The sequence below is a fragment of the Helianthus annuus genome, chromosome 17, assembly GCF_002127325.2.
Source record: "Helianthus annuus cultivar XRQ/B chromosome 17, HanXRQr2.0-SUNRISE, whole genome shotgun sequence".
Lineage (NCBI taxonomy): Eukaryota > Viridiplantae > Streptophyta > Magnoliopsida > Asterales > Asteraceae > Helianthus > Helianthus annuus.
The window spans coordinates 67,789,326-67,816,845 of NC_035449.2; the positions used below are offsets into that span (position 1 = coordinate 67,789,326).

The window sequence follows — 27,520 nt, forward strand, 5'->3', positions numbered from 1 at the left end:
CGTCAACCCCACTAGTGACGAATCATGGGACACACCCAGATCTCACCGGAGACAGTGTAGAAGAGACTCTTTATCGTTCCATGATCGGTTCGTTGATGTACTTAACTGCTTCACAACCCGATATCATGTATCCGACGTGCCTCGCAGCAAGATTTCAATCTAACCCAAGAGCATCGCACATGGTTATTGTGAAGAGGATATTACGCTACTTGAAGGGTACTCCATCTTTGGGGATATGGTATCCTAGAAAAGGCGATTTCACGCTCGAAGGGTATTCCGATTCAGATTTCGGATGCTGCAAAGTCAATGCTAAATCAACAACAGCAGGATGCCAGTTCTTTGGATCTCGTTTGGTTACCTGGAAGTGCAAGAAACAAACGTTTGTGGCTCTTTCCACATGTGAAGCGGAGTATGTGTCCGCTAGCATTTGCTGCTCTCAGATCCTGTGGATACAGCAACAGATGCGCGACTACGGTTTGCAGTTTCTTAACACACCTCTCTTTGTTGATAATGAGGCCGCAATAAATATTACTAAAAATCCAGTACATCACGCTAAAACTAAACACATAGAAATTCAACATCACTTCATCCGAGATTGCTTCGAGAAGAAGTTGATTCGAATTGAGAAAATCCACACTGACAATCAGAAAGCTGATTTACATACCAAGGCTTTTGACAAAACACGTTTTAAATATCTTTTAAAATTAAATGGTATGAAGCTTCTTTCGGTATCGGATGGCATTATTGGCGTTGATGAAGGTACTGTTGTAGATGACGATGAGAAACAATCTGCAATTGTTTGTCGATTTTTTACTTGTTTTGGTATTTAGGGGGAGTAGATATATTTTTAGAAAATACAAAAACAGTAAAAAATTTCAAAAATACAAAAACATGATAAAATTTCAAAATCCAAAAATAATAGTAAACTGAAAAAGAGCTTGTGTAAAAAGGGAAAATGATAGTACATCGGCTTGACAGTTACTGTACGCTAAAGATATGTAATGTATAAAAGCGTTAAACAGTCTCAATATTGTTGTGTCGATAGGTTTTTGCACATTTAGTAGATTTATTCGGGATATAAACATAAGTAAGTTTGAATGATACTTATTTCGTGGGGAACACTACTTGGATATATAGGTAACCCCTGAAATCTCGTTTGAAAGGTCCCTCTTTCTGAGATACTAGGTCTTTATACTCAGTGATATCTGGGGTATTATTCCGGGACTTCTGCTGAATGGAAGTTCTGACCTAGTCCCCGAATAATACTTTTCGCATTGCTTGAAATATAGCACCACCCTCAGCATAAAAAACGATGAAACATTGCAAAATGATAATCGTGTGCTGTTGAAACAAAAAGATCCTCTAAAGGGGACACATGACGGGTGGTCCATTGGACAACCCTTTGCGATGCTAAAAGACAAGTTTATCCCTCATTTATGTATGTAATTATCTTGAATTAGATAACTACTGTTGTTTATGTCTCAGGTACGGTTTGGCGGCTCAAATGGAGGAAAAATGCAGATTTGAAGGCTTACAAGTTGAACGGGTTGAGAATGTGGAGCATAAGATGAACAAAGCACAAAATTCAGGTTGCCACCGTAAATTACGGTCCCACCGTAATTTACGGTGGACCTGAAAAGCATTTGGTTCCCACCGTAAAACAGTAGTGCAGCACCGCAACACTTTTATGTCCACCGTAATTTACGGTGGAGCCGTAAATTACGGTGGAGTCTGCGGAATTTGTGTAACTGCCACATTAAGTGGGTTTTGATGGTGTCTTTTCACCTATTCTCATCATTGGACGTTTTTGGAGCTTGCTAGGGGCGATTTTGGTGATCTTGCTTGGTTGTAAACATTATCTAAACATTTCGTTTGTGTTTTCGATCCGTATGAACATTGAACTTTGTGCTATGATGATTCACCAAGCTATGTGTGGCTAAACTCATGGTGATCATCCTGAATTGAAGGTTTGTTTAAGACTTTTGTGTTTGGATTCGTATTTCTAGAATAATAGACTTGCAATGTTTGTTTGTTTATTATGGTGTGTGGATGTTTGATTGTAAATTGTTGATTGATGTTATACTCATATTCTAAACCATACGTTCTTGGTGTCGTTGACAATCGAGATATCACGGGAGGGATTAGGGTTGGATATTAGTCAATTGGTTATCGGGTAACAACCTCGCATTGTCATAATCCGAGTACTTAGTTCCCTTTTATCACAACAAACAATTACACACGAATCATGTCTATGTGATTCTTTCTAGTGAATTTAAACACAATTGTCCAAAGCAAACTGGAAATTTAGGATGGTCGCTTGTTCCTAATCTGTTTACAAACTACGGTCTTTGATTTGCAATTTAATTAGTTAATTTTAGTTATTAAAACCAAAACAATCAAATCTTGAATTTTAATTTCTGCATTTTAGGTAATTGTAGTTTAATTACAAAGCTATACAATCGACATACTTTCCACATACTCCCTGAGTTCGATACCCTCTTACCACTATCTATAGTTGTTTTTGGGATTAAATTTGCGTGTACCTACGACAGCACGTCAAATTTTGGCGCCGCTGCCGGGGAGTAGTGCGCAACGTGTGTCAAGTTATTAGTTTTGTTTTGTTATTTTCGGGTTTACACTGGTGTGTTTAGTGTGCAGGTTCTACAGGTGCATGCATACTAGAGGCTCTCACAAAGCGTCACCATTGTCATTTGATCCGGAAATCGAAAGAACGCTAAGGCAAAACAGGGTTTTATTACGAGAAAACCGAATCATTGGTTCACCCACTTCACCAATTACACCAAGAAACATCATGGCCGATTCACAAATTCCACCTACAACGGGTCAAACGACCTCATCATTTATACCTACTTCCACACAACCATCACCAAACACAACTATACCGAATTCCACTACAATTCCTACTCCACCTCATAACACTACACCAACCAACACAACACAACCCATTACTACCCAAGAAGAACCGACCATTACCTTTAACCCATCTACTACTATACCACCATTGTCCCATTTCTTTCCGGGTGCGGGTCCGTCATATTCAAGCCATACTATAGCACCAATTTCGACCATTGTCCATGGTACTTCAACATTTAGACCATCGAATCAAGCGGGTTTTCAATATTCAAACATTCCATTTGGGCAATCGTCAGGGATTCAAGGAGATGGGTATGATGAAGGGTTTGAAGAGTTTGAGGGTTATGATGAGGATGGGTATTTTTACGAAGGTTATGGTGATCAAGAAGACTTTGGATATGTTCAAAGTCAATCTCAAGGGATGGCAAGTGTTGGTGGAATGCCACAACAACAACAACTCGTACCACAACACATTCGGCCAAGACCACAAGGGCCACCGATGCAACATCCTATCCTATTGCAACAAATTCGGCCACAAAATGTACAACCAAATGTTCAACAATTCCAAAGGCCAATTCAATGCCCACCGATGCCGCAACAGCAATTTCAACAACCAAATGCACCACAAGGGCATGTACCAAGGCCAATGGGTCCTATTCGCCCAAGGGGTAGGTTTGGTGTACCAAGGAGACACCTTAGAGAAAATGTGAGGGGCATCGAAGCACATTTTCGGCCGGTAATCACTCAAAACCCTTCACCGGTAGTTATTCCTCACAATGATCAAGGGAGAACATTTGAAGTGAGGACCAACTCTTTGCAAAGTTTACCAAAATACAAAGGGTTGGCAACGGAGGAGCCTTACTTTCATTTAGAGGCTTATGACTCGATTTGCAACACTCTTGGGAGTCAAGGGTTCTCGGCCGATGACATCAAATTGGTATTATTCCAATTTTCTTTGGAAGATAAGGCGAAGAAATGGTTCTACACGTTACCTTCGGCATCCATATATACATGGGGGGAGATGCAACAAACTTTCTTGGATGAGTTTTACACCGCCCAAAAGACTAACGATACAAGAAAGGGGTTGAGAAGCTTCCAACAACAACATGGTGAGATGTTTCACGAGGCGTTTGAACGCTTCAATATGATGATTAAGAATTGCCCTCACCATGGAATTGAATTGTGGGAGTTGATGAATGCCTTTCACGAGGGGTTGAGTGCCGAAGATGCACGTGACTTGATGTCTATTACCGGTGGGACTTTTGGAACAAATTATGAGAACGATGATTGGGAGTTCTTGGAAAGCATGGCAACTACATCAAAGAGGAAAGCTCAAGCCTCAAGAAGAGCCCGACCGGCCATTGCCCGACCTCAAGTGCACGCCATAGATGATGGTAATGTTCAAACTACTAACCAAATTTATGATGTTTGTGCTTTGTGTAATGAAATAGGTCACGCGGCTGAAAATTGCCAAGGGATGTTGGAAGGGCAATACGAAGAGGTCCATGCGGTTCAAGGTCAAGGAGGAGGTGGTAGGAACTACAACAACATGAACTCTAATACCTACCACCCCGGGTTGAGGAACCACCCGAATTTTCGGTATGGGAACCCTTCAAATCAAGCTAACCCGAACTTTCAAGGTAGTCAAGGTAACTTTGGTTCACGCCAATCTTACAATAACCAAGGTGGATACCGAGGCGGAAACAACCAAGGCTATCAAAAACAATACCAAACGGGTCAAGAACAAGGGGGGTCTTCGGGTGGAAACGAGATGATGGAGATGCTAAAGAGCATGCAAATGGAGATGCAAAAACGGAACCAACTCGACGAAGTTCGAATGCAAAAGGACGAGGTTCGTGACAAAAGCATCCAATCACTAACAACCCAAATGGGTCAATTAGCAACCGATGTGGCTGAATTGAAGAAACGTAAGGGTCAACTTCCAAGCGACACTAAGGTAAACCCTTCACATGGTTCGTCACGAGGTAATGTTAATATTAATCATGTTAGTGTTTTAAGAAGTGGAAAAGAGTTCAAAGCCAATTTGTCACCCGAATTGGTTGAGGGGGTAGTTGAGGACGTCACGGGTAAATAAAGTGATGATGAAGTTTCACCGGTTAAACCAAAAGAAACAATTGTTAAAAAATCGAGTTTGGGTGAAAACGAAAAGAATGAAAAACTTGAGGGTGAACCGAGTCAAGTTCCGTTTCCATCGGCCTTACTTGACCCGGGAAAGAAAAATTTTATTGTGTCGAGAGGACCTCAAAAAGAAGAGATGTGGGACATGTTTAAACAAGTGAAAATAAATCTCCCACTCCTCGATGCAATAAAACAAGTCCCCGCTTATGCAAAATTTTTAAAAGAATTATGTACACAAAAAAGGCAAAACAAAAAGAAAGTGCCTAAGCGGGTGGATTTAACCGGGCAAGTGAGTGCGGTTTTGAATGGGGAGCTTCCTCCTAAGCTCCAAGATCCGGGCACGCCATTGATTAATATACAAGTTGGTAATTTTCAAATGGCTAAGGCGTTGCTAGATCTTGGAGTCGGGGTTAGCATTTTACCGGGGGGCTTATATGACCAATATGACTTTGGTCCGTTAGCAAGGGTGGAGACAACGGTTGTTTTGGCCGATTTGTCTCATAAGCTACCTCGGGGTATGGTTCAAAATGTAATTGTAAAAATTGATGAGTTTTATTACCCGGTTGACTTTTTAGTCTTGGATTACTCATCGGCGGACCCTAAGCAACAACAAAATATAATTTTGGGTCGGCCATTTTTAAGCACCGCACATGCTATTATCGATTGTAGATTTGGTACAATTGATATGGCTTTTGGAAATAGAAAAATGCGTTTGAATGTTTTTACTAACAATTCTAATGCTAATGGTGTTGATGAGTGTTTCATGGCAGATATAGTTGACGGATGCAACCCGCATGAGTATGAGGAGGATGGTTTGGATATTTGCCTGTGTGATTTTTCTGAACAGGTACATGCTTATGCACTCCGGGTTGAAGAGGAAACGCAAGATGCGATGGCGTTGAAAGAAGGTAGACCGCCATGGACTCATCAATTTGAAGGTCTACCGGCGGAGATCGATTCGGGTACGAAACCATCATTAGAGGAACCGCCAAAGTTGGAGCTCAAAGACTTGCCTAGCCACTTGAAGTACGTGTTTTTAGGGGATAATGACACTTTACCGGTCATTATTGCCTCTAATTTGGAGTTGGCACAAGAGCAAGCATTGTTGGAGGTTTTAAAAGAGAACAAGGGAGCTATTGGATGGACGATTGCCGACCTCAAAGGAATTAGTCCATCCATTGTCATGCATAAGATCATTACCACTGAAGATGCAAAGCCGACACGAGAGGCTCAAAGGCGATTGAATCCGAACCTACGGGAGGTAGTTAAGAAAGAGGTAATTAAATGGTTGGATGCGGGAATTATTTATCCAATTTCGGATAGTGCTTGGGTGAGTCCCACCCAAGTTGTGCCTAAGAAGGCCGGCATTCAAGTAGTCAAGGATGAAAGTGGTGAACAAATTGCCACCCGACCGGTTACCAGGTGGCGTGTGTGTATTGACTACCGGAAATTGAATGCCGCCACTTCTAAGGATCATTTCCCGCTACCATTCATTGATCAAATTATTGAAAAACTATCGGGTCAAAAATACTATTGTTTTTTAGATGGGTATTCGGGTTACAACCAAATCGCCATACACCCGGATGACCAACACAAGACCACCTTCACATGTCCATATGGCACCTTTGCCTTTAGGCGGATGCCATTTGGCTTGTGTAATGCTCCGGCAACTTTCCAACGATGTATGATGAGTATTTTCTCGGACATGGTTGGAGAGTCGCTCGAAGTATTCATGGATGACTTCTCCATTTTTGGCACTAGTTTTGATGCTTGTCTCAACGAATTACAAAAAGTGTTAAAAAGATGTGTTGAGAAAAACTTAGTGCTAAGTTGGGAGAAAAGTCATTTCATGGTGCAAGAGGGCATTGTGTTGGGTCATGTGATTTCTGAAAGGGGGATGGAGGTGGATAAGGCAAAAATACGGGTAATATCATCTTTGCCACCTCCGAAAAATGTTAAGGGTGTAAGGTCGTTTTTGGGACACGCGGGTTTTTATAGACGTTTCATTAAGGGTTTTAGTGTTATCACCAAACCCTTATGCAATTTGTTATTAAAAGATGTCCCATTTGATTTTACTAACGAGTGTATGCAAGCTTTCACTGTTTTGAAGGAACACTTGGTCAAAGCTCCTATTTTGCAACCACCGGATTGGTCAAAGCCGTTCGAGATAATGTGTGATGCAAGCGACACCACTATTGGTGCAGTTTTGGGTCAACGGGTTGATAGAAAGCCGGTGGTGATTTACTATGCGAGTAAGACTTTATCCGAAGCACAACTTAACTACACCACAACCGAGAAGGAATTACTAGCGGTGGTGTATGCTTTGGATAAGTTTCGCTCGTATATTTGGGGGAGCAAAGTGGTGGTTTATTCGGATCATAGCGCGGTCCGGTACTTGATGGAGAAAAAGGACGCGAAGCCTCGTTTGATTTGGTGGGTCTTATTGTTACAAGAGTTCGATCTAGAAATCCGAGACAAAAAGGGAAGTGAGAATGTAGTGGCGGATCATTTGTCTTGGATTCCGGTGGAAGGAATCGATGATGTGAGTGAAATTAATGAAAGTTTTCCCGATGAGCAACTTTTAGCCGTTTCCACTTTCGTTGCACCGTGGTATGCTCATTATGTCAACTATTTAGCCACGGGTGCCATTCCAAGTCATTGGACCAAAAAGCGTCGACAACAATTCATGGTTCAAGTGAAGCAATACATTTGGGATGAACCGGATCTCTTCAAGATTGGACAGGATCAAGTTATACGAAGGTGTGTGCCCGAAACAGAAGTGTTGGAAATTTTGACCCATGCCCATTCGTCCGCTTATGGGGGTCATTTTAGTGGGCACAAAACAGGCTATCGGGTTCTTTCATGTGGGTTTTACTGGCCCACCATTTTCAAGGATGCATGTGAATTCGCTAGAAATTGTATAAATTGCCAAAAAAATGGGTAGTATATCGAAGAGGGATGAGATGTCGTTACAACCAATCTTGGTTGTTGAGATATTTGATGTATGGGGTATAGATTTTATGGGTCCCTTCCCGAATTCGAATGGCTTCCTATACATTTTGGTAGCGGTGGATTATGTCTCGAAGTGGATTGAAGCTATTGCAACACGAACAAACGACCATTCGGTTGTTTGTAAATTTGTTCAATCCAACATCTTTTCTCGCTTTGGAATCCCGCGGGTTATTATAAGTGATGGTGGTTCGCATTTCAAGAACTTCAACTTTGGGAAATTATTGAAGAGGTATAGTGTGAATCACCGAATTGCCACACCTTACCATCCGCAAACAAATGGACAAGTTGAAGTGTCCAACCGTCAAATCAAAGAGATCCTTATGAAGACGGTAAGAACGGATAGAAAGGATTGGTCGAGTAAGTTAGATGATGCGTTGTGGGCATACCGAACGGCCTACAAGACTCCTATTGGCACAACGCCTTACCGGATGGTGTATGGTAAGGGTTGTCACTTGCCAATGGAGTTGGCGCATAGAGCACATTGGGCAATTAAGACGGTTAACGCGGATTATGACGAGGCGGGGAAGTTGAGGAAGTTGCAATTAAGCGTAATAGAAGAGATTCGGGATGAGGCGTACGAATGTGCATCGGCCTATAAAGATAAACTCAAGAAGGTGCATGATGCGAAATTGAGAAAGAAAACATTTGAAGTGGGGCAAAAAGTTTGGTTGTATAACTCAAGATTGAAGATGTTCGCGGGCAAGCTCAAAAGCAAATGGATGGGTCCGTATGTTATTCGGAGAGTTGGGAGATTTGGTGATGTAGACATCCAAGACGAGCAAACATTGAAACAACAAACGGTGAATGGTCACCGCTTGAAGCCATACTTGGAGGGGAACGACATCAACCACTTGGAGCTTGACAAAGCGGGCTACATCTTGCGCCCAGTCGATGAGGAACGACCATGAGAGGCCCAGGTTTGGTAGTGTACATAGTAGTGTTTTGTTTTGTTTGTTTTGTATAGTTTGCACAATTGCCGTTTTTCCTCGAAATCCGTGTTTGAAACAAGTGTGGGGACGTTCGGGTCACGAAATACTCTAACATTGTGTTGAGGACAACACGGGACTTTTGTGGGGGTAGGGTGATTTTTACAAGTTTTTGAAAAAATTAAAAAACATAAAAAATCGGAAAAAAACTTAAAAAATATATAAAAGTCACCTAAAAAATTCAATTTTTGTGAAACTTCAAGTGCCCAGGTTGTACCGTAAATTACGATATTACCGTAATTTACGGTGGATGTTGAAAGTTGGGAGGCTTTACGGTGTAAACCTACTGGTTTAAGGTAGAAGAATTGTTTTCCAGGTCTCACCGTAACTTACGGTGGGACCGTAAGTTACGGTGCGCAGAAAATTTGGGTGCGTCGTTCCGGTTCCGTATTTACATAAAAAAAACACAAATCATTCATCTGGTCACGTGAAGCTTCCCCATCCACACAATCTCTTCTTCATCTATCACTATCATCACCTCTCTCAAGACCCACTTCTTCTTCTTCTTCCCCAACCTTCAATCCTCCATAGCTCTACCAATTCTTGTCCAAACTAAGTGAAATCGGAGTCTATCTTGACTAATTTTTCACGTAGTTTCTGATTTTGACAAGATATTTACAAGAAAACACTGTTTTCGGGTCCGAATTCCAAACCCTAGTTCGAAAATTTTTGGGGGTTTTTGGAGTTTTTGTTTCACAAGCACTCTAGCATCTTCAAAACAAGGTATGGAAGTTTAATTTGTGTATTTTGATGATGCATTGTGAAGATTGAGGTTATTGTTGATGTGTGTTCATACCCACTTGCTTGTTCATAGTGTTACTTGCTAATTGTTCTTGAACATGAGTATGGTTGTAGATGTAGGATGTTTAGTAAAGTAGTGAACTTTTGGGGGATTTCTACATTGTAGAGACCCCATGCCCAAATTTTTGAAAAAACTTATACATTGTAGTTCACTAACATCTACAACCATAGTAACAAGCAAGTGTGGGGATGTTTTGGAGAAAGGAGCCTAATGTTGTTGTTTGCTTGCGTTGTTTGTCTAATGTGTGTAGGAAAATGGTTAAGACAAAAGAAAAAGCGGGATCTAGCTCGACATCATCAAAAGGGAAAGGCAAACAAGTGGAACAACAACCGCGAAAAAGGCAATATATTGGTCGGATAAGTGAAAGCGAGAGTGGGAGTGAAGAAGAAATGGAGTTGGATCCAAGTGATAAGCCGGTGTGGAATTCGGGTCCATTAGATGATCAAGCAGAGGAGTGGCAACCGACACTCTACCATGATAGCATGAATAAGTTGAAGAACAAGGCGGCGACCTTCATTTGTGAACGAGAAGTTCGGGAAGTGGAGTTTCAACAATTTGGGGTGTTTGATAAATTTCGAGCGTTAGGATGGGAATCGGCGCTCAAATGTTTCGATAAAGACAAAAGCAACTTGTTTATGACCGAGATCCAATAATGGATGGCGACCTTGAAATGTCACAATTTTAACAAGCCATCACAGATGAAGTTAATTGGTGAGGTGCACGGGGTACCAGTGGAGATGTCATTTGACACATTGAAGAAGCTCGGGAAGTATGATAGTCTCCCGGCTCGTGATTACATGGTTCCCACTCTCGATGACCTCTTGCTTAAACCGGAGAAACATGTTCGATGGAATGATATGTTGGCAGCAATATTTTTACCCGGTACATACAGTGGTATTCTATACCGGAAGAATCTGAAGATAGAAGCTAAGTTATTGCTAGCCATTTGTGTTCTCAATGTTATTCCGCGCAGAGGAGATAAGGAACAGGTGAGATATCCGGAGGTACCTGTCCTCTATTCGCTAATGCATGGGTCTCCACGTTTCCCGATACGCTATCTGATTATGCACCACCTATGGATATGCCGAAATAAGTATGGAAGGGACATTGTCCCATATTATAGGATCATCACAGGGTTGATGAAACAGCAGAAAGCTCTTACTTCGGAGGATCGAGGGGTAACAAAGAGGCACCAACCGTTTACGTTAGACAAAATGGGAAGTGGTTGGACATATACCCAATCGGAGCGGTATCACAAGTTAAAATCCGAGGGTCAAAGATGGAGAGCTCTTAAGGCGAATGCGAGAGATTTGTTACCGGGTGAAGAGGATGAACCCGAGAGTGAAGCAGAGATCCCAAGCGGGGATGAAGATTATGAGGAGCAACCGCAAGGCGGGGTGAACTTGAATGTGGGTCAAGGGGGTCATGGTGGAGGTTACGGTGGTATGTTTTACGATTATGCGCAACAGTCTTATGAGCCGGGTTGGGCTTATAACTGTACAATGCTAGAAGTGATTGAAAGTCAACGTCCTCCTGCATCTATTTTTGATACATGGTCGGGGTCGGAGAGGACGTTGTATGATCAAAACACGAGGAATAGTGCAAGTATAGAGCGGTCGTTAAAACATAGCTTTGATCGCCAAGAGTCATGGAACCGCACATTGGTGTATTCCCAAGAGGTGGAAACGAATAATAGATATCATGACGATCAAGCGAGGAGGATGCATGCAGATTGGCTTATGCTTCGTTACCGCCTTATGATGGTAGTGTCTCATATCCGACTCCACCACTTCACCACTCACAATGGATTGACCCGAGGCAGCAAGAGGGAGCCCAACAACAAGGAGGGAGTAGCAGCGGCGCGTTCGGATTTGGAGAATGGAATGACATGATGTCTTCCATTTTTGGACCTCCAGGACCGCGCTACTATTAGTCAGGTGGTGTTCTCTCTTTTGTATAATTTGTGCATATTTGTAGTTTTATTTTGATTTTGGTTGGGCGGTTGGGTGGTGTATGATTGTTTTGTTGAGTTTGGGATGGTGCTCGTTGGTGGTGTCATGTGTGTTTTAAAAAAAAGTAAAAAAAAATATAAAATGAAAAATACAAAAAGAAATTTGTGGTTTAAGTGAAGAAGCTTTTTGTGATGTTGAATGAATTTAGTGATCAAGCCTCCTAAAGCCATACATTGGGGTCAATGTATCCCAAGTGTGGGGATGGGGGGAATTTTTTGAAGATTTTTGAAAAATTGTGAGCCAAGCGAAACGATGTGAAAATTTGAACACCCTTAATTAACCCCAAATGGTGCACCGGCAACCCTTGATACTTTTTTTTTTCATTCTTGGTGAGAATTGTAGCCACATTTGTATATAAATAATGCTTATCTTTGATGAGAGTGGCTACGGGTGGGGGTGCGTTAGAACTTGTGCTTGAATGCGATTTGAGTCCTTAGTTAGACATGAATGTAGAAAGGATAAGGGCATTTAGGTAGCCTCGTCGTTGGTGTGAGCGAGTGTGGGATTTGGGGGGTTGGACCTCATAAGTTTTATATATGAGCATGGTAGTGAGAGGGGCGGGGGTTTGGACATTTAGTTGCCCAATTTTGTGCCTAAAAGCCTATCATTTGCTAACCCTAGCTACTTACCTAAAAATTTGCCCAATTTGACCCGGTCTTTAGTATTAGTAGTAGTTGTAGTAATGTGATGTAGATATGTGATGCTTTATTGCATGGTTATTTTCTCTAAAAAAAGGAAAAAATAAAAGCAGAAAAATCGAAGAGAAAAAAGAGAAAAAAGAAAAAAAAGAAAGAAAAAAAAATATGAAAAATGAAAAGAAAGGATGTTAGTTGTCTTGTATTTAGTAGTTAGTTTGGTAGTTGTTATTTTATTTATTTGTGTAATAAAAAGACCGGGCCAAATTTTCGCTACTTCATATATATCCCATTTCCTACCTATACACCTAGCCACGTTACAACCTTGAAGTCCCTTTGATTTGCATTCATGTTTGGCACTTATAGGAGAAGGATTGATTTATGTACAAGCCTATGATCGCGCAACCACCCGTTTGCCTATTGTGTGTCTAGCTTATCTTTGCTAGTATTCAATTGTAGCCGAGAGGAGAGATTTAGAGAGGGGTGCATTGGTTGGGTGTTAAAAAGGGGTTAGTAAAAAGATTGCTTGTTTTGCTTGGTTTACATTGATCACTTGTTTAGAAACTGATTTGATGAGTTGCTTTGGGACAAGCAACGGTTAAGTGTGGGGATGTGACGGGTGGTCCATTGGACAACCCTTTGCGATGCTAAAAGACAAGTTTATCCCTCATTTATGTATGTAATTATCTTGAATTAGATAACTACTGTTGTTTATGTCTCAGGTACGGTTTGGCGGCTCAAATGGAGGAAAAATGCAGATTTGAAAGCTTACAAGTTGAACGGGTTGAGAATGTGGAGCATAAGATGAACAAAGTACAAAATTCAGGTTGCCACCGTAAATTACGGTCCCACCGTAATTTACGGTGGACCTGAAAAGCATTTGGTTCCCACCGTAAAACAGTAGTGCAGCACCGCAACACTTTTATGTCCACCGTAATTTACGGTGGAGCCGTAAATTACGGTGGAGTCTGCGGAATTTGTGTAACTGCCACATTAAGTGGGTTTTGATGGTGTCTTTTCACCTATTCTCATCATTGGACGTTTTTGGAGCTTGCTAGGGGCGATTTTGGTGATCTTGCTTGGTTGTAAACATTATCTAAACATTTCGTTTGTGTTTTCGATCCGTATGAACATTGAACTTTGTGCTATGATGATTCACCAAGCTATGTGTGGCTAAACTCATGGTGATCATCCTGAATTGAAGGTTTGTTTAAGACTTTTGTGTTTGGATTCGTATTTCTAGAATAATAGATTTGCAATGTTTGTTTGTTTATTATGGTGTGTGGATGTTTGATTGTAAATTGTTGATTGATGTTATACTCATATTCTAAACCATACGTTCTTGGTGTCGTTGACAATCGAGATATCACGGGAGGGATTAGGGTTGGATATTAGTCAATTGGTTATCGGGTAACAACCTCGCATTGTCATAATCCGAGTACTTAGTTCCCTTTTATCACAACAAACAATTACACACGAATCATGTCTATGTGATTCTTTCTAGTGAATTTAAACACAATTGTCCAAAGCAAACTGGATATTTAGGATGGTCGCTTGTTCCTAATCTGTTTACAAACTACGGTCTTTGATTTGCAATTTAATTAGTTAATTTTAGTTATTAAAACCAAAACAATCAAATCTTGAATTTTAATTTCTGCATTTTAGGTAATTGTAGTTTAATTACAAAGCTATACAATCGACATACTTTCCACATACTCCCTGAGTTCGATACCCTCTTACCACTATCTATAGTTGTTTTTGGGATTAAATTTGTGTGTACCTACGACAGCACGTCAACACACCGAAAAGACGAAGCCGTCATCTCTCTGCGTATAAGGAAGTATCGACCTGAGCTCTCACGGCCCTCGCATTTAACCCCTTACAAATATCATTTGTGGTATACTCACCTGTAAGACTGAATATTGGGATTCTGGATACGGGAGTATATTCAAGAGATGGGACACATGACTGAGTTTGAGTTCATTAAGACATCTAATTCGTATCCTGAATAGATTGAAAATTGTGTGAGAATTTAAGTGGATCAGTATATCGACAATCTATGTGAATTGTTTAATTCTGAGTATGAGATTGAGCTTAACGGTACTAGTGACTTGTCTGATAACTGATATGATTCCCTAACTCGCTCACCAAAAATATTTTTGTAAATAGTTTACTTTCTTTACATTCTTCAATTTAATTTTCTGTATTTCATTTCTAGCTTTAGAAACTTTATTAAAATCCAAAAAGATTTTTCATTTCTGCTTTATTTTCCGACAAACCAAAGTAGAAAGTTGATCGTTAGATTCTCTGAGATGAAGCAGATGCAGGAAGTTTCTGGACTGGATGATGAGGAGAGCTTATGTTGATTAAAATCTGATTGTTGAAAAGTTAAAACAAGTTCATTAACTTGATACTTGTTATTTTCTGAAAAAGTTTGAAATTGTTGAACAAAACAGTTTGGATTGTCTCAGATCAACCAAGGTTATTAAGTTGGACTTGGTAGATTAATTGAGTAATCAAGGTCATTAACTTGGACCTGAATACTTGGGTGGATTTCTAGATTTGATAGATTATTGAGTTTTGTTGTGAATCGATAGATTGTAATGTTATATGTTTGAGACACAGGTTGTGGAATTCATCATCCCCATGGCAGCAAAATGTTAAAGTTTGAACCAGATCAAGATCCTAGATCCCAGCATGTTGAGAGGGGGAGTCTGTGAAAGGGGGATTCTGGATCAACAGTCAAAGGGGAGACTAAAGATGGAGCTGGGCCAAGATCCTGAACCTGTGAAAAGAGAGTTTGCAATGTGAAGACAAAGTTTGGAAAAAGACCAAAGACTGAAGACTCGACGCCGAAGACTTCGTCAACATCCAAGGTGGAGTCTGTTGGTGCACTGAATGTCTGTTAACTGCGTCTTAATCGAGTCTTAGGTCTAGGTAGGATTGAACAGTGCACGGAAATCAAGATTAGGTGTTAGTTTGTAATTCCGCTTGAAAGTGGGCATGTCCACTTCAAGCGAAATCAGATGGTCTTGATATTCCGCTCCAAAAGACATTTAGGTGATTCCGCTCGAAACTTTATATGTGATTCCACTTGAATCACTTGGAGCGAAATCAGATGGTTCCGCTTGAACCATTTTGAACGGAATCAGGAGTGCTATAAATAGGTGATAGGTTGTTTTCATTTGTAACTTTTGGAGCGAGATCATAGCCGAGGTGCTGTCAAAATTCTGTCAGAAAACATTGTAAAAGGCTTTGATTTCAGCAATAGAAAAGAGATTAAGAGGAAACAAGTTGTTATGACTTTGTTTACTTTGATTCCGCATCTATAAACAAAGATGAACTGCTTTTACTGACTATTTAGGGTCACAACACAGGCCAACATTAAGGACTTTGATAACACCCTCAACATCGCCAAATGAGAATGAACATTTATAGTATACTGCCGAATGAGAAGCAAAAATTAACATGTCACACAATATATGAGAATATGTTACGAAAATTACTATTTATGATAATAATGTGTCACACAATATTTTATTTACTAACCAACTACTAAATAGAAAATTCTTAATCATCTTTAAGTATCAAATTAAGAAATAGCCAAGTCAAACTAATCAAAAGTATTTATGACGTGCACCGTACAAAACTAGTTTAATACCCGTCCGGTGGACGGGTTACGCTAACAGTGTAACATTACCCCACACGTGTCATCCACTCCACCAGTATCCATTTTTAGGGCATCCACACCGCTTACTACCACAAATCACCGTCGCTCTTCCCCAAACCTGCGTCACCTACCAACATCGACCACCACCGCTTTGCCCCAAATCGATGCCGGCGACATAACCACCGTCCATTCGAAAGCGCGTAGCTTTATCTGCTCACCAACCAAAACCCAAGCGATGTTTCCGTTTGAAATTAGGGCTCCAACACCTACACTTGAACCTGGTTTTCGTCTGAAATTAGATATATACCCGTCCGGTGTGCGGATATATTAATGGTATAATAAAATAAAAAAAAATATCATAATAAATACACAAGTTTATGATACAACCATAGTATTTATAACACAGTAAAACCATAAATATTAAAACCATAGGCCCACTGTTTGGGGAAAGACCAAATAGTGGTGATTTCGTTGAACTAAAAAAAAACATAGCTTTATACCCGTCCGTTGACCCGATACTTAACGTAATATTTTTTTTGAAAGACCAATGAAATTTTATCCATATACTTTTGGTTAACCAACTGTTAAACATAATACTACACCAACATTTGTGTCAACTATCTAAAAGGACCCTCCTTATACACATGCAAATCACCACATTTTCTTTGAAAATAAAAACAATGTCTATGTTTCTCTTCAAAGGGTGCCTAGAAAGTCAAGTGCAATTAGAAATACAATAGTATGGTAACGACTTTCCCGCACGATTTGACGGTGATTCGGTCAGGATTGTTTTGGTTCTTTGCGGGTAAAACCAAAAACAGTCAATGGCATTGAACTTTTAAAACATTTAATACGACACCCACATACAAAATATTTATTAAAATGACAAAAAATACAAATTGTATCATGTAACCACGCCTCTCTTTCATTTGTCAACTATGAAAGCATCCAACCATCTCAGGCCTTTAAAATCCATTTATATCCATAGATACAAAACTAAATATTTAATTTTGGGTCATTGTGTGTGTTTATGATGCTAATTAAAATATTTTGTGGCACATGTGTGAAATAGATGGAATTATTCACCCTAGGACATTTAGATTATGTAAATGATGAGCAATAAAGCAAGAATTCTAGCCACTTGAAGACACTTATATAAAGTTCTAGAAAGAAAGGATATTAAATTTTTTATCGTGGATTAATCATCCTGGAAACAACGTATTGGAAGAATCTTTACTTGTCCTTTATACAAACCCCTCACTTGTGTCACATCCTTGCCAACTTACAATCAACTCCCATCATTTTGTGGATGGGCTTTCTTGATGGTACAAAAAGGCTGAAAGAAAATATACTTGTAAGTATAGTAGCTACAAATTATTTTAAAAACCAACATTTGTCTCAAATTAAAAACTAAAATTGACTACTTACCATCATTCATTAGATAAACATCAAACACTTGCTAATACTAAAATAGCAGTTCCAATTTTATTATTTGAAGTAGGTATAGTTCAGACTTAAAGTAAAATAGAAAAGGAGTTGAATTTAGTCAATAGTAAAGGCATAATGGAATTTGTTGAATTAAACCGATGGTAAAGGTCTAATAAAAATTCTATGTAAAATGTAAAAAAATGGTTCCTAATCTTTTCTTCAAAGATATATCAATTTCTTCATAGGAACGACAAAATCCAAAATCATGCTTGCCTTGCAAAATAACTTCTGCGCCTTTTGTACTATATTTGTTAGCGAACATTTTATCAGTAACTTAATTTTTTTCAAACAAATTGAAGAAAATTAAACAAAAAACAGCAAGAAACTGGTTCTTTTACAAAACAGGTGAAGAAAAAGTACTATAGTCGAAGGGAAAAAAGGTTATAAAATCAGAACAAATGCGTCAACAATTGCTTCACCGAATATAAACATATTGACATAACATAAAGTTTTACGTTAACATATGTTTTGTTGCACATGGTCACAACCTAAAAAGACCATCAATTTAAAATTACTCTATGCAATATCATTGTATAAATGTAAATAACGAAAAAAAGTAACTGGCTCAAGACATACATACATATATAAATACATAGTGTAGGCCTTGTATGTGCATAATTATATATCTATTTTTGTCAAGAACTAATAGATAAAATGAACCAAAAAAATATATGTAAAAGCAAAAGTCTTTCTTGACAAATTAATTGAAGGCAAAAGAAACCACATAAATCTACCTTATGACCAAAATCTCTGTTATAAAAACTGATGCGAATATAAAATTATCAACCCTTCAAAATGTAAAAGAAACCACATAACGACAATTGAAGGAAGATTATGAAGAAGGATTCTAATGTTTATGCAAAACACAATCAAAACCACATAAGGATAGTTGAAAAATCATGAATAAAGGATATGGTAGTTACCTTAATAGCTGCGCAAATTGTCTGCACGTGTACAAGTCATCATGTGAAAAAAACATCCAGGAACTTCTCAATATAGTACCTTGAAGCAACAACATCCAGAGTTCTGAGTGTTTATCAACATCTCTGATGTATATCCGAACTATGCCATCCTCCAAATATTGTATATATGTAAAGTGAAACTCATTAGGCATTTACAAAATAATGTTCCTGTTTAATAAATTCATTAACTAAGTAATATTTCTTAGGACGTTCCCATCATATTTATATTCACTAGTGAAATCCATATTTTTAAATTTCTTTAAAATACCAGATACCCCCTTTGTAGGTTGGTTTCATCCTCATCATATTAAAACCCTTCTTGTGAATAATGAACATGAACCCCTTTTTGCTAGAGCCTGGGTCGTTTGAGACCTACCAAATATGTTAGAAATTAAAACTGAACCAAGTAAAAATAAAGACATAAACTCCAAACTTCAAATTATCTCTAGTTGAAGATTATTTAAACAAATTTAAAGAAGGCTGACAAACCTGTCCAGTCCAAGTAAAGCAGCAGTTTTAGGCTTTTAGCCTCCCTGGGTCGTTTGAACTTTGATGAAATCACATTGTTGTCATTCTTGTCTCTAGCTCTATGATAAACGATCTGATCCAACACAAACCTTAGGGTTACGGACAAATATCAATGTAAATCAGACGCAAAAATGTGTCTATTATTTTAATTTGAAAAAAAATAAAATTTGGGATTACTTACAAAGATGGAGAGCTGATTCTTGAAAACATTGGTAGTATATACTAAAGATGGTAGATGCTTTACCTTCGTTATCGAAGACGATCCAAACGGCATAGCCTCTGATCGATCCAATTGAGAGGAAGGTTGATGATTCCTCAATTTACTCATCCCCTGAAATCGTTCTTTTGCATCTGTACAAAACATCGATCATTAAAAAACCCTAATTACCGAAAATTTAGGGCCCTTTAAATATTTCAGGGCCCAAGCTAGGGCCAGCCCTGTACGTTAATATCATCAAGCAATTGTAAGACGTTAAAAGAGTATGATTATGTGATGAAACAAAGGATAAATCTATTACCCGGTTCTCTGTTGTGGAAGCAATGATAATGAGAATCAATGGAGGCAAACTTGTCGCACAAATCCAGGGTACGTTGAGCGTGAAATTTTGGCTATCAGAGAAAGAAGAATGACCAATTTGTTTGTCTTAGGGCTTGGGGTTATGGTGCGATATATGATGGTGCCATTCCGCGAGAAGATAGTCGGCGAAACACTGAGAAACATGACTTGATTTGAGAAAGAGAAGCAGACGCTATAGATATATAAATTAATGATTGAATTTGTGAAATGCGGGTCCATTATATAGCAATAGATCATCTCAACTGACCCATATTTGTAGGAGTTGGTTTGGAGATAATGGGTCTAGGAGGAAAATTGCTGAGAGGTGGAGATCATGGCATAAAATTTTGGAGCAAAACCACCTGCAGGAAAACTGCCAATAACCGCCCTGAACCGCCATTAGAGCAGTTAAAATTAAGAGTTTACACGGCCCAGATTTAATCTCAGCATAATCGAACGGATGATATTGATTTCAAAGGTAACTTCCACTTAATGGGTTCCATATATATATATATATATATATATATATATATATATATATATATATATATATATATATATATATATATATATATATATATATATATATATATATATATATAGGGAGGGGCTCATGCGAGAACCACCCTTATTGTGAGAACCTTGAGAACCAATGTGAAAACAACCTAAAATAGCTAAAAAAAACCTAAAAAAACCTAACCCCCACCCCCCCCCCCCAAAAAAAAAAAAACCTAAACCCCCCACCCCCCCCCCCCAAAAAAAAAAAACCTAAACCCCCCCCCCCCAAGCTAAATGCTAAAAAAAACCTAAAAAAAAACTAACCCCACCCCCCCCCCAAAAAAAAAACCTAAACCCCCCCCCCCCAAGCTAAAATGCTAAAAACTAAACCCTCAAAAAACCTAAAAAATCTAAAAAAATCTATAAATTTTTTTTGAATTTTTTAATATTTTTTATGTTAAAATCGCTACTTTTAGAAGCCAAAAAAAAATAATTTAAAAAAAAAAAATTTTGGCTTCGAAAAGTAGCGATTTTTTTATAAAATATATTAAAAAATTCAAAAAAAAATTTGTGTGATTTTTAGCTATTTTTAGGCATTTTTGGTGTGTTCACATTGGTTGTCACGGTTCTCACAATAAGAGGTGGTTCTCGCATGATCTTCTCCCTATATATATATATATATATATATATATATAATTTGATAAATGGAGTCAATATAAAAATCAGCAACGAGCCATGTTAGGTTATCACATGGTACATACTTAAAATAAGTTATTCATATATAGTTGTTTTTATTCATGGCATTATAGTCTAGTGAGGTTTAGAGAAACTATTAGATTTTACAATAAGGTTTTCTCAGATTTATTGGGTTTTCTGAATTAGTGTATAGACATTATAGCCTAGTGGAGATAAATATAATTAGGTTGTTTCGCTCAGTGGATATGATCAGGTGGTTCGTAAATGATTCAAATTTCCCGTTAAAAAAACAATATATGTATTTGTTTAGCTTTAAATTTGGAATCCAATGCCAAAAGGCCCAAATCAAAACAGTATAAATACCAACATGCTATTATTACAACACTACTTCTAAACCTATCATAAGAATATATACATTTCCTTTGGTTATTTTAAGGCACATCTGGTATCCTACTTGTCAAGAAATGGGCATCATTCGGTTTCCTTCTTTGAGTAGCAAAACGAAAAGCTTCAGCAAATTGCAAGGATTATGCAACCGAAACAAGTTGGATGTTCCGAAAGGTTATTTGGCTGTCTACGTTGGAGAAATTCAAAAAACTCGATTTGTGGTTCCGTTATCGTTTCTTGAACATCCTCTATTTAAAGATTTGCTTCCGCAGTCCGAAGAGGAGTTCGGGTTTGACCATCCTATGGGAGGTCTAACAATTCATTGCCAAGAAGACATCTTCACTGATCTAATTTCCAGATTGCATGTTTCATGATCCGAATTGTTGTAGGTTGATTTTTTTGGTTTTTTTAAAATGATGCTAGTTTTTAACACCATTAGAGAAAGCTTCTAAACCATGTAAAAGTCCCCTGCCAACATCCTTTTCTTTTGTTATAAGGTGGTTAGTCATTTTGAACAATTATGTAGGTGTTTATGATATCATTAGTTGTTGAAGGAATACATAGTTCTTTTCATTGAGCAAGACATAGAATCATTTTTCTTATTCTTTTATTTTCATCATAGAAATCCATCCAAGATTTAGAAGCTAAACGAACAAAAAAAAATGTTGCGAGTAGAAACTACTATTCAGGGCCACAAAAAGATGTAAAAACAATTACTTGACAAGTCAGACACAGAATTGCATGAAACCTCCAGATATGGCATTAAATCATTTACCTTTAATTGAAATACAAACATAATGTTATGAATGAGCCATTTATATGGTGACTCTCCACATACATAACTCATATCTCTTCATTTTCTTTTGTATTAATATATATGCCTAAATATATAGAGGCATTTATATATGGTGAAGATTGATTAATGAATAAGAATTCTCCATGCTCTATTCTCTACATGATTTTATAGTTTTGTTCTCATGTTTATATACATATATATTAGTAGCTAATAGACCATTGTTTTACAACACGTTATCAGCACGACGATGTTTTTGTCGAAAAAGAAAAACCATAGCGCTAGCGATTCTCTATTGTTTTGTTCAAGTTAATATTGCCTACTGGAGCCACCAATTGCGAGTCTCACTTGACAACAGCTATCACCAACATCCCACCCATTTCTCGTTTGACGGGGCGTTCCATTCCGCAATCACGAACCTATCTCAAGTGGCAAATAAGGTAACAACATAAAAACTTATTGCTCATAATACATATACACATCCTGTTGATATGCATTGACGAATTATAATATTATATTGATTTGAATTGAATTTTAATTTGGAAATGGGAGTTTGTTGTATGGGGCAACGAATTCAAAGATTATTTAACTATTTAATTAAATCTCTGTTTTGATTCAATTTATATCTATCTCAAAAGATTATTTAAATAATGGAGACGTTATACCGTTTTATTTACAATTTTAGAGGACTATTTAAGTTTCAATTTTTGATATAATATATTTCTAAGTGCAAAAAATATTGATATTTTGTTATTTAGTATATTTTAATTTATTGATAAGACAAAAAAATGAATTGAGGACATATACCCCAAAATATTGATTTCGGTGCATACATAAAAGATATAGTTCAAAAAATATTTACCCATTCATATTAGATACCGTATTACTCGTTATTTTAAAGAACAATATGTAGGCTACTTCTTAATTTATTTTTAGTGCTTGGATAAGAATATATGAACACAGTGGTAAAAAAAATGAATTTAGATGGTTGCATAGAAACACAAGAGCATACACCAAGTAATTGGATTTAATTAAATTTGCTTCTTGTTATGGTGATTTTGATTATATTGATGAGTTGGTATCTTATTCATAAAGTTGGATCAGATAGATGTTATATATGAATATTTGAAATATTTGCATGGTAAGATATTATATTTATAGCATTGAGACCCTTGTGATACTTTTACGATTATATGGAACTACATAATTTATTATTGTAGAAAGTAAAAAAAAAAAAGGTGGGCTTATTTACTAGTAAACAAATGATGATATGTTAAAATCATAGTTTCAAATTAACATGACAGATATGTATACGTGAGATATTTTTTTTGTTACACTATAATTAATTATACCATGATAATTTATTTAAAAAAAAGTTTTATGCTTTTTAATTGATCGAAAAGAATATCTTATCTCATAAAGTTTTACTACTCAATCAAGGACATAATATATACACTTTTTCTGTTAAACCTCAAGTGAAGTCCTTTTTATTCCTTTAACTGAAATTATTTGCTTGTTGGCCGTAAAAAAAGATAAAATATTAATGTGGATCGTAATTAATTATTTTCATTAGTCATTGTTAATATATAGCATGCCAAAGGACTTTTACACAATTAAATATAAATGAGTTATAATGTGGATCGTAATTAATTGTTTTCATTAGTCATTGTTAATATATAGCATGCCAAAGGACTTTTACACAATTAGATATAAATGAGTTATGTGTGTAGTGCTCATTGGAAACATCACGTGATTTAGTTTTAAATAAAGTATATAATCTATAATGCAATGTATTATTATTGTTATAGCATGATTATAAAAATAACATTTGGTATTTATACTAGGGTTATACTAGCATTTATAACAAATTTTGCATATAAGAAATTCATGTAATTGATTCCTATTGCTAGATATCATTATTTGTTATTAGAGAAATCCTTTCTAGCGATGTCGGCATTTCTCATGCATTCATTAGGCTATGTCATAATGTTTAATAATTTAATTTTTGATTAACTATTATTATTGCTTGTATAAAATAATGACCATTGCTATATGATTCATATGTGCAATATATAGATTGTTTATTTGATGTCATTAGTTTTTTTTTAATATCAATATTTGAGAAGAAAAAATTGAGTACGCTATGTAGTTCATCAATATTCCAATTTTCAAATAATAAATGATCTGAGAACTTGAAAGAGATATATGTTTAAGTTTCAAAGCAAGTAACGAATATATATATATAAGATATCTTTGTGATTGGTTATATCATATCTTTGTGATTGGTTATACCATGATAAGTTATTACATAAATTATATATGTTTGCTTATTAGTGATGAAAATGTTTCTTATTTCATAAAGGCCTATTATAAGTTGTTTTTATATGATGACATGCTATGAGATCATGTATTGAATGATTTGTTGCTATCTATATCTTGTATTCTATATGCTATCGTTTCTTTGCATCGATAATATTGAATGGAATGAATAAACCAGATCATGGTTTATTGTCACTCTCATGAAAGAGGAGAAATATGCGTAGATTTGACACCCAAAGTGTCATACTCCATGTATCTCATTATCAAGTTTTAAATGGTCGTGAGATGTTAGACCGGTAATATTATATGACTCGGACAACAAAGAGAAGTTTATTTATAAGGGAAAATCGGATAAAACAAACTTTGTTTGTCAAACCTCAAATATGATCCTAAGGTAGCAATATCATTAAAAAGAAACAAAAGGTTCCAAATGAATTTAGATTTATATGTCCGAGTAAATAATGGAAACCGTGAAAATTGTTTGGTTTTACTTTGATCCATGAAATGAATATATATTGATCATTGTGATCACTGAGAAAAATACAATGATGGTCATGTTGATAATGAGATCAACCATTAGAAATTATAATGAGATCGACTACAATAATTGAAATGATAGTCATGATGAGATCGACTATTAGAATTGTAACAATAGTCATAATGAGATCGACCACCAAAAGTGGCAAACTAAGGAATGACCATATAACATGATGGTTTAAACTTTGAAGTTATAATACTTTCTCTTGTATCTTACATTTTGTATTACATACGTGCAAGTAATACATATGCGATCATAATCCAAAGGTTTATGGATCATAAGTATTTAGTTAGTTGGCATGACCGGTTAGACCACACCGAGTCATTAATGATGATGTGAAAAGTATCGAAGAACCAGAAGATTATCTTGATTATTATACATGTCATGTTTGCTCTCAACTGAAGTTAAGTACTGATCAACAAAAGTAGGGTGTGAATCCCCAAATATTCTGGAAATGATAACGGAAATAAATATATAAACATGATACCATTTAGTATTTTAAAATCGATGCATCGTCTAAATGGTTATCAAATCCACAACCTGAAGCTTGTGTGATTATGGCTTAGCTAATGTGACAGCAAGCATATTAATCTAGATTAGTATATTTTTTTGATAATAATGAATTTGATTCACAAATTATTAACAATCATTGGAATAAGTGTTATTGTTGAGATAATCACTAAACGTCTACTATTAGTTACAAAGCCAATGATCATGAGAGGAGCAAAAGTTCATTTAGGTACATGTAATTTTATATATAGTACCATCTGTTCACATCAAGCCAATAAGTGATAGATCTCCCCATACAGTTGGTTTTTGGTCAGGAACCAAAAATGTCTCATCAAAGATTTTGGTTGTGCGACATATATTGAAACTCATCCACCACACCGCACAAAGACGGGACTTCTAAAAAGTTTGAGAATATGTTGGGTATCAATAATCGTCTATAATTAATACTTAAAGCCGTTAGTGAGAAATTCGTTTATGGCTCATTAGTTTTCACTTTAGTGAATGAATGTTCCCAACATTAGGGGGATATAACAAGCAGTTGGAAAGTGAAAAGTGAAATGAATTATCATGTCATCTTGATCCTTAGACTATAAACTATGAACTAGAAGTTTAAAGTATAATTCATTTACCAATAGTAAAGAACAAATTACCAGACAAGTTCACTGACCTAAATAGAGTGACTAAGTAAGTCACATAATCAACTGCTTATGATCCAATTATATTCGTGTCCCAAGAGGACATAATATATTTTTGTAATGAGTCTATTGCACGCCTAAAGCGTGGTAGACTATTTGATTCCAATAATAAAATTCCTCGAAAATTAGAGCAAGTAATTAAGATGGTCAAGTCGAGGTTATAGTAATAAGATCTCCTGAAGAGATAATAGACATGATGGTTCAAGAAGAACCTCAGGTACCTGAAAATAAAGAGATCTCGATAAGTTGTATCATGTCTAAGATATGTATGGAATCGAAATAAAAATCGACGTCGTTATACTTTTGTATATAATGTAGTGCTTAAAATGATTAAAACGATGAGGATCAAGATTTAAGATCTGCATATGAATGAATATTAAGAAATGATTGGCCAAAATAGAAAGACGCAAATAAGGCAGAGTTTAGTTCTCTAATAAAATGGAAAGTTTCCGGACCAACAGTCCATACAACTAAAGTTGTAAAATATGATGGATACAAAAGTGTCTTTTATGTGAATCAAGTGAAAATCAAATTAAGTGATATAAGTCAAAATTGGTGACACAAGAATTTTCACAAAGACCTATGATTGATTATGAGAAAACGTATTCTCCAGTGGTGGATGCATTGACTTTCCAATTTCTTATTAGTCTGGTAATATATAAAAGAGAATTGACACGCGTCTTATGAAAGTTATGTATCACTTGATACTAAGTCATATAAAATAAGTTCTCGAGAATATTATGATTATTATGTAAATTCAGATCTGAATACATATACATGTTGTATATGTTATTGAATTGAATATAATTGGAACTCCCCACGAGTATCCTAAAGCATTTGAGTGCTTAAGAGGTTAATTGAAACACCTTATGGATGTAATTATTGTGCACCAATACTCCAATAAACATACATAGAAAATGCGTACGTGGTTGTTATGGCATCTCAATGTACACATTGTATAAACATGGTACAATATGGATTTTGGAGATAAAAGTAAGTGTTCATGATATTTTTGCATATGATATAGATATCTATGTGTTAAAAGGGCAAAATTTATATAGCAAAACTTCTAAAGAGTGAAAGCACATGCATATTTGAATAAGATGGAAAGAATTCCCTCATGGATTGATAAGGCTAGAAGCATTAATGATGTAAAAACCGCAAGAACGTATTATATGAAGTTGACAAAATACGTATGGACTAAAATAGTTGGGTCGAGTGTTGTACAACTTGAGATATTCACATAAAGAGGGATATAAGTTTAATTAAATTAGCCATGTTCTATGAACATTCTACTTTTAAAAGTTCACTATAATCGCAATTTACAGTAAAATTCTAGGCATCATTAAGAGAAATTGTCGAGCTTTTAGAGGAAGAATTTTTGAATGACCTTGGCACGGTCTAATTATTACTCGAACTG

At 36.7% G+C, this 27,520-nt stretch overlaps 1 long non-coding RNA gene and 1 other non-coding gene across 5 annotated transcripts; both read right to left on the minus strand.

Annotated features, from left to right (window-relative positions):
* Window positions 1-3,944: 3,944 nt before the first annotated feature.
* LOC118489574 lies at window positions 3,945-4,050 on the minus strand. The gene has a single exon (XR_004887596.1). It is a non-coding gene; the product is annotated as a small nucleolar RNA R71 (small nucleolar RNA).
* Window positions 4,051-17,199: 13,149 nt separating this feature from the next.
* LOC110921734 lies at window positions 17,200-19,959 on the minus strand. Of its 4 annotated transcripts, XR_004887248.1 has the most exons (6): window positions 19,627-19,959; window positions 19,290-19,459; window positions 19,070-19,181; window positions 18,849-18,952; window positions 18,542-18,680; window positions 17,771-17,860 (listed from the first exon to the last, which is right to left on the minus strand). It is a non-coding gene; the product is annotated as an uncharacterized LOC110921734 (long non-coding RNA). The 4 variants fall into 4 exon arrangements; XR_004887247.1 differs by lacking the exon at window positions 17,771-17,860 and adding an exon at window positions 17,200-17,466 and having other exon boundaries at window positions 18,542-18,952; XR_002582581.2 differs by having other exon boundaries at window positions 18,542-18,952; window positions 19,353-19,459.
* Window positions 19,960-27,520: the final 7,561 nt, after the last annotated feature.